The 12,003-nt window shown below is 41.1% G+C and overlaps 1 long non-coding RNA gene across 1 annotated transcript; it reads right to left on the bottom strand.

Annotated features, from left to right (window-relative positions):
• Positions 1 to 3,057: 3,057 nt before the first annotated feature.
• Positions 3,058 to 4,610, bottom strand: LOC106149224. The gene is made up of 2 exons (XR_001235254.1): positions 4,463 to 4,610; positions 3,058 to 3,243 (listed from the first exon to the last, which is right to left on the bottom strand). It is a non-coding gene; the product is annotated as an uncharacterized LOC106149224 (long non-coding RNA).
• Between the last annotated feature and the right edge of the window lie 7,393 nt (positions 4,611 to 12,003).

The raw sequence follows: 12,003 nt of genomic DNA, 5'->3' as shown, positions 1-12,003 counted from the left end.
ACACTCCTGGCAATTGAGAAATTTATCTTACTTTAAGCTCTGGGATATATTCCTGTTCAGAATGATCTTTGCTTGAGCTATGTCATGTGGGTTTCTACAAATTGCAATCCAATGATCATTTAGATAACCTTTTACATTTATCAATTTCCTTTAATAAATTCTTGAGTTTCCATGTAACTGATGCTAAGAAAGACTTCCTCAAAAATAGAAAGATTTAGAAAAGATAAAAAAGACATAGTAAAAGGATTCAGAGTATTAACATCTTAGATAAGTACACAACTTCCTATGTGAAGGTAATACTGTAAGTACATAAAGTATTGTGGCAATTCAAAGGATCATGTAATCAAATCTTATTGAAGTGTCAACAAACTTTTATGAAAAAGTGTCCTAAATATTTTGCAGTTGAAATAAAGTGATGAGATGAAAATCTGAGTGGAAGAGATGATAGTTTTCCTTGAAATGAGTGAGTGGGCTAAGGAAATTCAAGGTGTGTTATGGAGCACCATGGAGTTTTATTTGGTTGAAACATAGGAAACGCATCAGAAAGAACAGGCAAATACCAGGAAAGGCAGTTTGGGATAATAATACAAAGAACAGCAGATGTAAATATGCATCTAATTAAGTAGGTAGATAATAGATACCATTGGCAGAAATTACATGACCATTCAAAAGTGTGGAAAAGCACAATGTAAGTTTGGACAGGAAAGAAACAATAGACAGGAAAAATGATGGTCCATTGAAAAAAAGCCATAATGTGTTAAACAGTCTCTGTGCGAACAAGAAGTGTGTAACTGGACAGACAATACAGTTAGAAGCTGGAAGGCATTACCACTGATTGGATATACATACATAGAAGAACCAAGATTCAAACAGGGAAAAGCTTTCAATCTTGGCAAAAGAGACGTTATGGCTGGTACCTAGATGTCCTCCCAAAGCCTCAGGAACTCATAGGTGGGGCTTTCTGGAAGTGGCTGATCTAGGCTGTGTGAATGTGGATTAAAGGTGTGATACTGGGATTAAGGGTGAGTGAATTAGTTCACTGACTGGTTTAGCATAGTTCTTGGCACGGATAATGGAAGCCCCACCCTGGCAGTCAGTGGCACCAATCCAAAGGCTTACAGCCTGGATGGAATATAAGGGGAGAGAGAGAAGGCGTGCTCAGGACGGCTGCTGCTGCTGCTTGTGCCTTGCTGTCTCCTGCCTGGTTTGCCATGGACTGTTTGTCCTCTGCAATGTCCCTCTGCCGTGACACTGTCTATTAACTATGAGATGAATGAACCTTTCCTCCTTTAACTTTGGCTGTCAGGGTTTTTGTCTCAGCTATAAGAAAGTAACTAAGACATGAAATAAGGACAGTACTGATGTGTTAGAGGGAAAAGGAGTTTATTTGGAACTTGCTAACTTAAATATGCCTGTGGGACATCCAGGTGGAGATAGATATTAGGTGACTGAGTATTATAGGCCTTTGAACTTCAATCTAGGAGAGTACTTAAATATCATTCTGTCTGAGTCCTTCATTTTAAAGATAAGAGAAATGAGGTCTACGTGCTTGGTCCGAAGTAACAAGACTTATAAAGATGACTGAAGAATGTTGTTGATAGATGTGTAAGGAATAATAATTCCAAGTTGACCAAGAGACATAAATATTCCAACTGAGCAAGAAGCACAGAAAGAGGCTATATGACAATTGTCAGTGCAGAAAGAGTGTAAATGCCGGTCACGGGCAGCATGCCATGCCCGCTGTGTGCTAAGTACCACACTAAACGCTGCGCCACGCTCCGGAAGACATGCACAATGCCCACACCATGTGCCTGGGGAAGCATGGCACTCTGCTCAGGAGGGCAGCCCAAGGCCACACGAATAGACCGCACGAGGGCTTCCAACCTCTGATGCCACAGAGAGACCTGGAGCTGTCAGAACCAATCAAGGAAGAAGCCAAGTGTCACCAATCCGAAATCAGACCAAACTGCAACTAAATGTTGGAGAAATTGTATTACATCTTAATACCAAAACTGAGATTTATAATTTTGTTAATAAATTCTACCAAGCAACTTATTGTCAGAAGTTGGAAGTGCCTTGCTTTCTTCATTCAGAGCAATTAGATTCTATTTTCTAAACTTTACTTACTAATGTTGCTATTAAATATGTTCTGGAAATACAGTATATGCGAGTTTTCAAATTAACAAATCAAAGATAGTGAAATAAATATGTGTTAACTGTCATCTTTACTTTTTAGGGGCTGCTATCCTCTTTTAATGAGAAACATTTTTAAGGCAGAAGTAGAAAAAGAATATTAATTAAAAGTTTTAAGTGTCTAGGCATATGTTATTGCAAAATAACAAAACACAAATATGTTCCTTTGAGAGATTTGGCTATGATACACTGTTGGCTTAAATATATATTTGTTATTAAAATGAAAAATATTTTGAGTAATGTAGTAGTAACAGCATCAGTGGAAGATTCGGGTGAGTTTCTAGAATAACATTCAGATTCTGTGTATCGTGTCTTCTGACCCTCATCCTATCTGAGAGGAGTGAAGAAGACAAGATAGATAAAACTGGAAAAAATCTCATCGATGGCCATATAGACTCTCGTCTCATGACATTGCCTTTGACCTATTTACATACAAATGAAGAAAAGCCCAGCCATTTTAATTTGGAACTTTTGCTTTGACAGCTAGGATTTGCATTCCATACCAGGCAGTAGGTTATTATTCTCAGGGTTTCTGCAACCAGATGTAGTTTAGCTCAAGTCAGACTTTCAAAGGACCAAGTCCAAGGGCAAGAAGGAAAACACCTTACAACATCACTGTGGTTAGGAGGGAGTGGGAAAACAAGTTTCCTCTCAGGGGACAAGTGTTCGCAGGGTGCCTACACTTCAGGACACACAGCTGGGGCCACTAAGACTTGAATAGGGCATTCTTCACAGTCCCACAATGCATTGCTTTCAGAAGTAGCATTGCCAACAATTCTGCAGGTTATGGAAATATGAAAAATGTTTGGGCTAGAAACACTCACGCAAGCTCTCACTGAGAAAGAAGAACACACACAGCCAATATCCTTGAGCAAATATATTCTAAAGAATATTTCTTTCATATACTAATGACTCATTTTCCGCATTGGAAAAAAAGTCCTTCCTCACAAAGGTCAGTGTCAAGATACTGAGGTAAGCCTGCCAAATAGAAAATCTCCAACCAGGAAATATCTTTATCTTCTTGCAGCTACAGAATAGCTCCAAGGTCACCTGGAGGAAAAACAAAGCAAATGATTTTTTTTAACCAGTGCAAAGAAATCACAATGACATATGTCCAAACAGCAGTCAGTGTAGTTTACTGAGACGTATCAAAGAATGTGGCATTTGGATTTTGCCTATAGAGCATTCAGGGTACTGGTAATTTTACTAGGAATGAATGGCCTACAAATTCTATTCTATTAATAAGGTAAAAACAACATTTAGAAGCAACTTTGTGGTATAACATAAGAGAAATTGTTTTGAAATATGTAAGCTAGAATTATAATTCTGGCTGAGAAAATCACCTGCTGTGGGATGCTGGTGAATTTGTGTCTGTGGACATCAGATTCCTAATTGAAATTCTAACATTGTCTAGATCTATCAAACAAATGACATATATTGAATTTAGCAAGTTGAACCAAAATTGACCCGCAGGGAAGAAGGGCGCTCATGGTGTCAGCTCAGAGTCTAGAGACTGCAGAAGCGAGGGAGTGAGAGACCTGTGCTCTGCGAACCTAGGAAACTGCTTGATTAGGCTCCTGTTGGGGTCACCGCTGCCCCCGCACACTGGGCACTAAATGTTGCCACCACAACGCGTCTTCATCTGTTCCTGCCTCTTTGTGGATAGCTGGTCTTTGTTTTTTGTTTTTTTTGTTTTTTTTTTTGGTTTTTGGTTTTTCTCCGGTACCAGGAACCGAACTCACGACCTTGCGCTTGCCAGGCAAGCGCTTTTGCTGCTGAGCTAAATCCCCAGCCCCCGGATAGCTGGTCTTGAGGCCGAATTCCTGACAGAATTGTCTGATTTCTCATTTTCAGTGCACTTCTTCAAGCCAGCTCCCAGAGTTCTGGAAGGAGTCTGATCAGATCCTCAGAGCCAGCTCAGAGGGAGGCTGCCCTCAGCCTTCTAAGAAGGGCCGCAGAGGGGAAGACTTCTCAAGGAGAAGTTCACATGCAAAATTCTCTCCCCCAAATCAGTACCTTCTTCTCACAAGATTATTCTAGGAATGAAATTAGAAAATGCATGTAGATTATATAATCATTGTTGAGCCCAACCTGCTTTGATATGAATGGAGGAAACAAGTGTTTTGTGTAAAAAACAATTACTTAGGAAGCTAGTTGAAGTGAATACATACAAATACAAGCACACATGTGCATACATCATGTATTCTGTACGTATTATATACATATTATAAATCTGAAGTTACCATTTCTTTATTGGTTAGTACTTTACCTTCTTTACTGAAAGAAATAATCCATCTGGTGGCATCTTTCATGGATCCAGGCTAAGGAGTGGCTAATACAGAACAGCAAGAGCAGAAGCTGAGAAGGATGAATGGGTATGGGCCGCAAAAGGAAGGTGAAGAATTGGAGCAAGGAAGTGAGAGAGTGCAGTGTAATATCTGGAGCCTTGACTGCTTCCTTGGGAATGTAACTTCCCAACAAACACGCAGAAGGAGGAGAGCTGGCTTGGCCCCAAGACTGCAGGCGCTGGAGTGGGGAGGGGGTGGGGAGAGGCGTGAGAGTCCGCAGAGCGCTGGCTTAGGGGTAGGAAGGGCGGGGTCTGGGCAGGGGAGCCGAAGCATAGGCCAGAAGGGCCAAAGATGGGCAAAGAGCTTATCGTGGAATTTTTGGACAAGCGTCTAGGGAAGTCAGTTCGAGGGAAGTCAATCAGAAAGCTTCCTCTTGAAAATCTTTTTGTGGGACATTTATTGACTGTAACCTTAGAAGAGGTGACGTGCAATGTACCAGCCTACTGTTCAGGTATCAGGACAGCAACCTTTGGGAGTCAGATAATTTCTAATATACTGACAGAAATACTGATTTTTTTCTTTAATAAATACCCATTATCACCTTATAAAAAATTGAGAACCATATGGAACACTTACTTTTTACTTTACTTTGAAATAATGCAAATCTTGAAAGTAGTGCAAAAGGAGTATATAAACTCTTCTGTACTTCCAGCCAAATTCCCCAGTTGTTACAAATTTGCTACATTTGTACTGTCTCACCTGTCATTTTCCTGAACTATTCCAAAGTAAGCAGTAAATAATGTGAGGATTTCCCGCGTATTTCCCAATATTTCAACAAATATTTCCTAAGAATAAGTACGTACTCTGACAAAATCATGGCACAATTATCACACACAGGAAAGCTGACATCTACAAAACATCATTATTTAAAATACCATCCATATTCAAATTTTGCAAATTATCTCCATAGTACCCTTTATAGCTCTTTTTCCTGTCCTATGTTCAAGATCCAATTAAAGATCATACATCATATTCAATGATTCAGTGTCTTTTTGCCTCTTTTTTCCTGAAAAAGTTTCTCAGCCTTTTTTTTGTGACACTGACTTTGAAAATAGGCTTTTTCAGTTTGGGTTTTTCTGATGCTTTTCATGGTTAGACTCGCGCTTTTCTGGCGGGAATGCGGTAAAGTAGTGTTCTGGCTTAAGTGCACGACACCGGGAGGCACATAGATTGTGCCTATTCCATGACTGGTAAGGGCAGCAACCCCTTTGCTCACCTGGGTAAACTGGTCTCCCCCAGTTTTGCCAAGGTAGTTCCCTTTGTCTCTTCTCAATGGATAGCTTGTGGGGAGACAGTATTCCTGACACTGTGTGAACGCTGCTCCCCATCCAAGTTCATGTTCTCCTTTCAGCACCACTGATGCGCCCCGGCTGCCTCAGCTGTTACCGTAAGGCATACAAAACCCTGATATTTATTAATTAGGGACCTGTGGTAGTGAAGAGCTCTGCTTTCTCCTCCATTCATGTACTTAGGTGTGTTTGTAAGTGTTATCTCCCTGGGCCCATGCATTCTACTCTAGACAGCAGATTGGAATCCCTTAGCGTTATTCCAGGATGAGATTTTACATGTACGAGTATGTGGAAATACAACTGTTTCTTGAGATATAATAGCAAAATTAGGCTGGACGAGCCTGAGAAGGGCAACAAAGGTAACCGTCTGCTAGACGCCTTTCCCAGGGAAGGAGGTGCTGCACCCTGGGCCTCCATATGCTGCCTATAAATACAGGGCTCAGCAGAATTTCAGTGCAAGTTGCGCCATGTTTAATAGCGCCAGTGTGAGAAAGAGAAATAAGTAAGGCAGAAAGAGTTCTTCACGTTCCCTCATAGAACTCCGTAAGCCAAATGTCTCCAGCTGCTCGACAGACCACACCCTGCAACTCCTGGTGACATCAGAAGTTGGCCCCAGAACGTTCCTGGTTACTAGAGAAATGGCTGCAGATTCAAAGGTAACAATCTAAAGGAAAGAAAAATCAAAGCAGAGCAAACAACAAGACGAACCTTGCAATAGTCAGAAGAAATGGACCGAAGAAGAGAAATTTGGTTTTGAAAGATTATCAAATGGCGAAACATAAAGCAAAGAGTAAACTAACCAGCAGCTGATGATAATAAAGCCAGGGAGCGAAACAGAATCATGTCCTGGGGCAATCAGAGCAGAGACCCGGCCACTTCCTCCTAACTCTGTAGGAAAAGGAGGAGAAGACCTGGCGGCCCTGCCCAGGAAGGCTATTGCGCTCCAAGCGGACTCAGACAGGAAAGGTGTGAGCACTCAAAAACAAACAAAGACCAAACAGCAGCAAAACCCTTTTCAAACATAATATACATACGTGAGAGTTTTCAGTGAATTTCCACAGTTGAACAAATCTGTGAAAAACAACACCCTCACAAAGAAATGTGTCATCAACACAGCATCCTAGATATCACGAAGGGGAACTCCTAGCGTGGGTAAAGTTGCCTTTATTTCTATTCCATGTAAATGCAATCACACTACATCCCTTTTTGGATCTGTTTTCTTTTGTTCAAAGTTATATTTGTGAGATTTTCTATGCTGCTTGTGGAGCTATTTTCTGAATTTTTAGTGCTGTGTAGATTTATACTGTTTGAATATGCCACAATTTACTTGGTCTTTAGTCTAATGATGGACATTAGAGTGGTTTTTAGTATTAAGAATAAATTGCCATGAACATTGTAGTGCATTTCTGTTGGTAAGTATATGAGTGCATTTCTGCTTAGCATATAATACCTTAAAAATGAAATTACTAGGCCATAAGTGTGTTTCAGTATATACTGTCACATATTTCTTCCAGCTAACTACACAAATTCAAATTGCAACCAGCCTTATGCTGCTTTCTTCTTTTGTTTTCTTTTTTTGTTCCAGGGACTAATTTCAGGCCCTTATACAAGCTAAACAAATGTTCTACCACTGAGCTGCACTCCCAGCTCCAGACATTTTTTTTTTTATATAAACACAAGGGTTAACAATAACAGTTATCAAGGAATTAAGTTGCTTTCCTATAAGAAAGAACAGGATTAGGGCACACATTACTACCCAAGAATTGTGGTGAAAACACGAATGAGCAAACATAATGTGCTGCAAGGAAGCAAAGATGAGAAACCATTTCTCACCTCCATAACAGAATTATCTTACATTCACCAATTTCAGACTGTCACTTTTGTATCTCCATAAAGTCTAGTATAAAAACTGGATTGAAGAAATGGTTGCCACTTGTAAAATGTCATTTTGAAAACTCTGATTTCCATTGTAATATTTGGAGTTCTTAAATAATTCAGGTAGACAAAGACACAACTGTGGTTCAAGAAAGTTAAGCAATTTGCTTTTGACTGAAAGAAAACCCAGGAAGTCAAATCTGTTAGGGTTTATGGCCCAAACACTGCAAGTCAGTAATGATACCCTTGGCCCTTTGTTTGCCTGGAGGAATTAATTGCTAGATTAGGTTCAAATGCATTGGTTTTCTTTGCACCACATGATATCAAAGTAGCAATTAATTTTGAATAATCAGAAAATTTTAGAAAAGAAACATCTAGAATTGCTTTCTTCTAACCCACTGCTATGAAATTCAGTGGCTGTTTTTCATGTTTTGTTCACTGACCACCGCCTCTGTGACCAAATTCACACTGAAATCAACAGAATGAGATTTTAAAGCACATTTGGAACACTCAAGAGCAACATAAACCAAACGTTTGACAATTTAGTTGAAGTGAACATAAATCATAAACTCGAGAAAGGCCACATGAGCACAAGAGTGGAAAACAATCAAATAACCCAGTAAGAAGACAATTTAGGGAACTTCACAGTAGGACAGACAGTAAGTACAATGAAAACCCAGAAGGCTGAGCCCATGTGGGTGGAGTTTCTAAGAAAAAACTTGCAGAATAAGCAGAATTGGAATTAAGGTCTGAGGGAAAGATGGAATGTGGGTATGTAGCAATTCGGGCAAAAAGTAGAAAAGGCAGTGGGGAGACACAGGCTGGTGAGGGGACAATGAGCAGCTCTCCTTTGTTGAAGCGGACTCGGAGGCCAGCCCCAGGCAGTAATTGCCCGGCCCAAAGCCAGGGTCTGAAGACGGGCTTTGGAATGTGTGGCATCTCCATTCCTGTAAGCGTTTACGGCTCAGGCCAGTCCAGGTCTCCATGAACAGGAGAACTGTGGTAATGTCGTGGGCACACCCAGGGCTTCCACCTTTGAAAACTGACGCTTCAAATGTGAAAGTTAATCCTAGCTGCTAAAAGGCTGCTGTCAGGTCTGGATCTCGCAGATCTGTCCCATGATACACAGCCAGGCGCCTCCGGATCACATGCCGCGGTGCAGGCTGACGCAACGTTGAGTGCAGGATGTCCAGTGCTGTGAGCACGAGCTGTGCATAAATATGGAAAGAAAAATTTAGCCGGGAGGGAGGTCAAGCATAGTCATAACTTTTAAGCACCTCAAGGAGGTACTGAAGATTTGGAGGCAGAACCATTCCCAAAAAGTATGGGTAGAGTGAGTGCAGGAAAATAATAGGGCATATACAAAGAAACTTAGTGGAAATAGGGATCTATCATCCAGGAAAAGCATGATTATTCACTCTGAAAATAAATTTTCTTGGGCAAGGAACAGAAGATTAATTTCAAAATGCATCTTTGCGATGCAGGCCTACCATGTTCAATAAAAGGAATACACACTATCATTTATTTGCACAAAGTACTTATAGTGAATGTTGCTCTTCATTGCTGGCATTGGGAAATGTAGGCTTCTTGCACTGGTTGGACAAGACACTGTTTCTTTATATTTTAATTAACTTCTTTTGGTATAAACCCCATATACCGATTGCTTTGCTTTCAGTTCAAAACTTTGTGTGTGGGAAGAGATGGTTACCTTAGAATGTATCTTAGAATATAAACAATAAAAGGAATGTTAAAATTTAGTGTTTTTAAATTTTGGGTGGTTGTTGCTTAACAACAGGACATGAATCATACTCTAAAAAACTAAAGTTCTAATTTTGAGAAAGTGCTTTAATATTCCTTTGGAAAGTTTTTCTCTTACTGTTGCCAGGTGTAACCAAAACATTCCCAGACTTCAGTAGATTACGAATAAATATGGGAATAATGACATGTATGGCTTGGGGTTGCTAGCTCCTAATCACAGAGAGTGTGGCCACAGGCAGGCCGCAGAGCTGCCGGGGCTTTGTCTCACAGGGCGGTGGGGACAAAGCCACACTGTTCCTTGCTGCTTCATGGGTTCATGCTACCTCAAAACAGGGGACCAAGACTCTTCAGACCAGTGGAAGCAGGAAGATCACACTCACAGCCTTTCACCCCGAAGCAGGTTGTAAAACTGAGGAAGGTCTTGCTCTGACCTCTGTCAGTCCTTCCTCTCTAAAACAGACCTTAACTCCATTCAAGAGCGCCCTCCCTATCCCTGGAGAAAAGGAGCACCCATGCCTCTAAAAACACGGGGACTCAAAAGAAACCAAAGAATCTCTCGCTCTCACTTTGACTTTCTCCCGCTCTCCTGCAATCAGTTCTGGAGTTTCCATTCTGTGCCCATCCTTTTCCAGGAGTCACTGCTATCCACCAAACCTAAACATAGCAATACAGTTTCCCTTGCATTTCGGATCTTCACTTCTGAGGGCTCTTGTGTCAAATAAAACATACATTCAATGCATTTGTGTGCTTTCCTCTTGTTAGTCTGTCTTTTCTCAGAGGGGCCACCGCCGTGAACCCAAGATGGGAAGAACAGATATTTCTCCTCTGTCACGTGCTTCAGGCTGAGTTGAATGAGCACACCTGCTGCTGCCTCCAAAAACAACAGCGCTCCTGCCTGCGTGCCGTTTCCTTGGGCTCCCACGGCCGGTAAAACCCTTAAACTGCCAGATCGCACCAGGTCCCTCAGCTTTCGCAACCTTCAGGTAAAATAAAAGACAGCTCTTTCCCCTGTTCCAGAGCTTGAGTCGCCACTCTTTGCAGCCCACCTGTTTCACAGAGACTTCGGAGTAAGAAAATTCCTTGGCTTCTGCCTTCAGGAAGCTGACAAATGAGTCTCTGTGACCCAGGAAGGAAAAGCCAAACACAAACTTCTCCATGTTCTGCTTCTCCCCCAGGGACCTGCACTCACAGCTGTCTGCTTCCAAATTCTCCAAAGCATCATCTTCTCAACATGTTCATCAGCGCATCCAGGAAGTTTGCAGATAGTTAGTCTGCAAACAGGACCAGACTTTCTTTCCCAGTTTAGGGTTAGCCAAAATCCCCCTGCTCCTTGAGAAAGCATTCATCCCAGGACCCGAGCCTTCCCTCTTTTCTACAGCAGCGTAGAAGCAGATACTCTGCTGTCCATCAGTGATATTTTCCACCCTAGAGAGCACAGATGTTACTCATGCTAAGAAGAGATGCCCAGCCAGGAATCTGATAATGAGCATTCATAAGGTCTGGATCATCCACTTTGAGACTCTGTCCTCTCAACAGCTGTGGATTGACTCAGGAAACCCAAATCTCACAGCTGCTCATTGATCAAATGGTATCTTGTCCGAGATGCCTAGTTGATCTTTTCAATGTAAATTATATATTTTTCAGATATCTTCAAACACTAAAGTACTATGTTGTCATTCCGTTCATCAAGAGGTTTCTATAAATCATTTTTCTCTTTAAAACTTTTTACTTTGATATTGAAGGAAAATCTACATGCTTGAGAAGAGTGGTTTTGTTTTTTTTTTAAGGGTCACACAAAGATAAAGCATCAATAAACAGAAATCTTGCCAACATAAAGCTAGTAACATGGCCTTCGTATCTAAGGGACAATCACTTCTTTAAATATGAGCAATCTGGGTCTGCCAGAAATTCAGCATCTGCATTTTTGTGGTCTCTTTTCTCACAGATTATTATCTTTGGATGCTCTTTTGGTGGGTGGTCCCTAGCACATAATGGAGACTGTTGATTCTGCAATAGGGCTTGACTTAAAATAACCCCAGCTTTTGTGTTTTCTAGTACTTACTGCAGATTCCTTACTAAGAACTTCCCTCTTGTACTTAACCTCCTAGAGGAAATTTGGAGTCTTGCTGACAAAACATCCCTCCTTCACCAGTAAGTTCCTAGTTGGCCACTGGGGAGAATTAAAAGAAATATTAAGGCAGTAGGGCACTTACTTCGTACCTTTTTCCCTTAACTGTAAAGGGAGGCCATATTCTGGCCTTCCTCTGAAGATACTGTTTCATCTTGATTGTTGTTACCACGAATTGTACCTCACATAATGGCCTAAGTGAACTAAGCTTCGGTCTCCCAAACCTTAGAGTGGACCCAGGTTGGTTGCAGAGCAAAATTGCAGTGACCCTTTTGCCCTTTTATTTTTTTTACCTTTTCACATACTCTCAAGATATTAGACAACTGAGTTGTAAATGAGTGTTACCCCGCTCTGACACAGTTTTACCAGCTACGGTTGTTTCTCAAATTGATTCTGTGGCCTGTTTTTTGTA

The sequence above is a fragment of the Chinchilla lanigera genome, unplaced genomic scaffold (assembly GCF_000276665.1).
Source record: "Chinchilla lanigera isolate Chin_1 unplaced genomic scaffold, ChiLan1.0 scaffold00039, whole genome shotgun sequence".
In the NCBI taxonomy this organism is placed as follows: Eukaryota; Metazoa; Chordata; class Mammalia; order Rodentia; family Chinchillidae; genus Chinchilla; species Chinchilla lanigera.
This window is presented reverse-complemented; position numbering and strand designations above follow the sequence as displayed.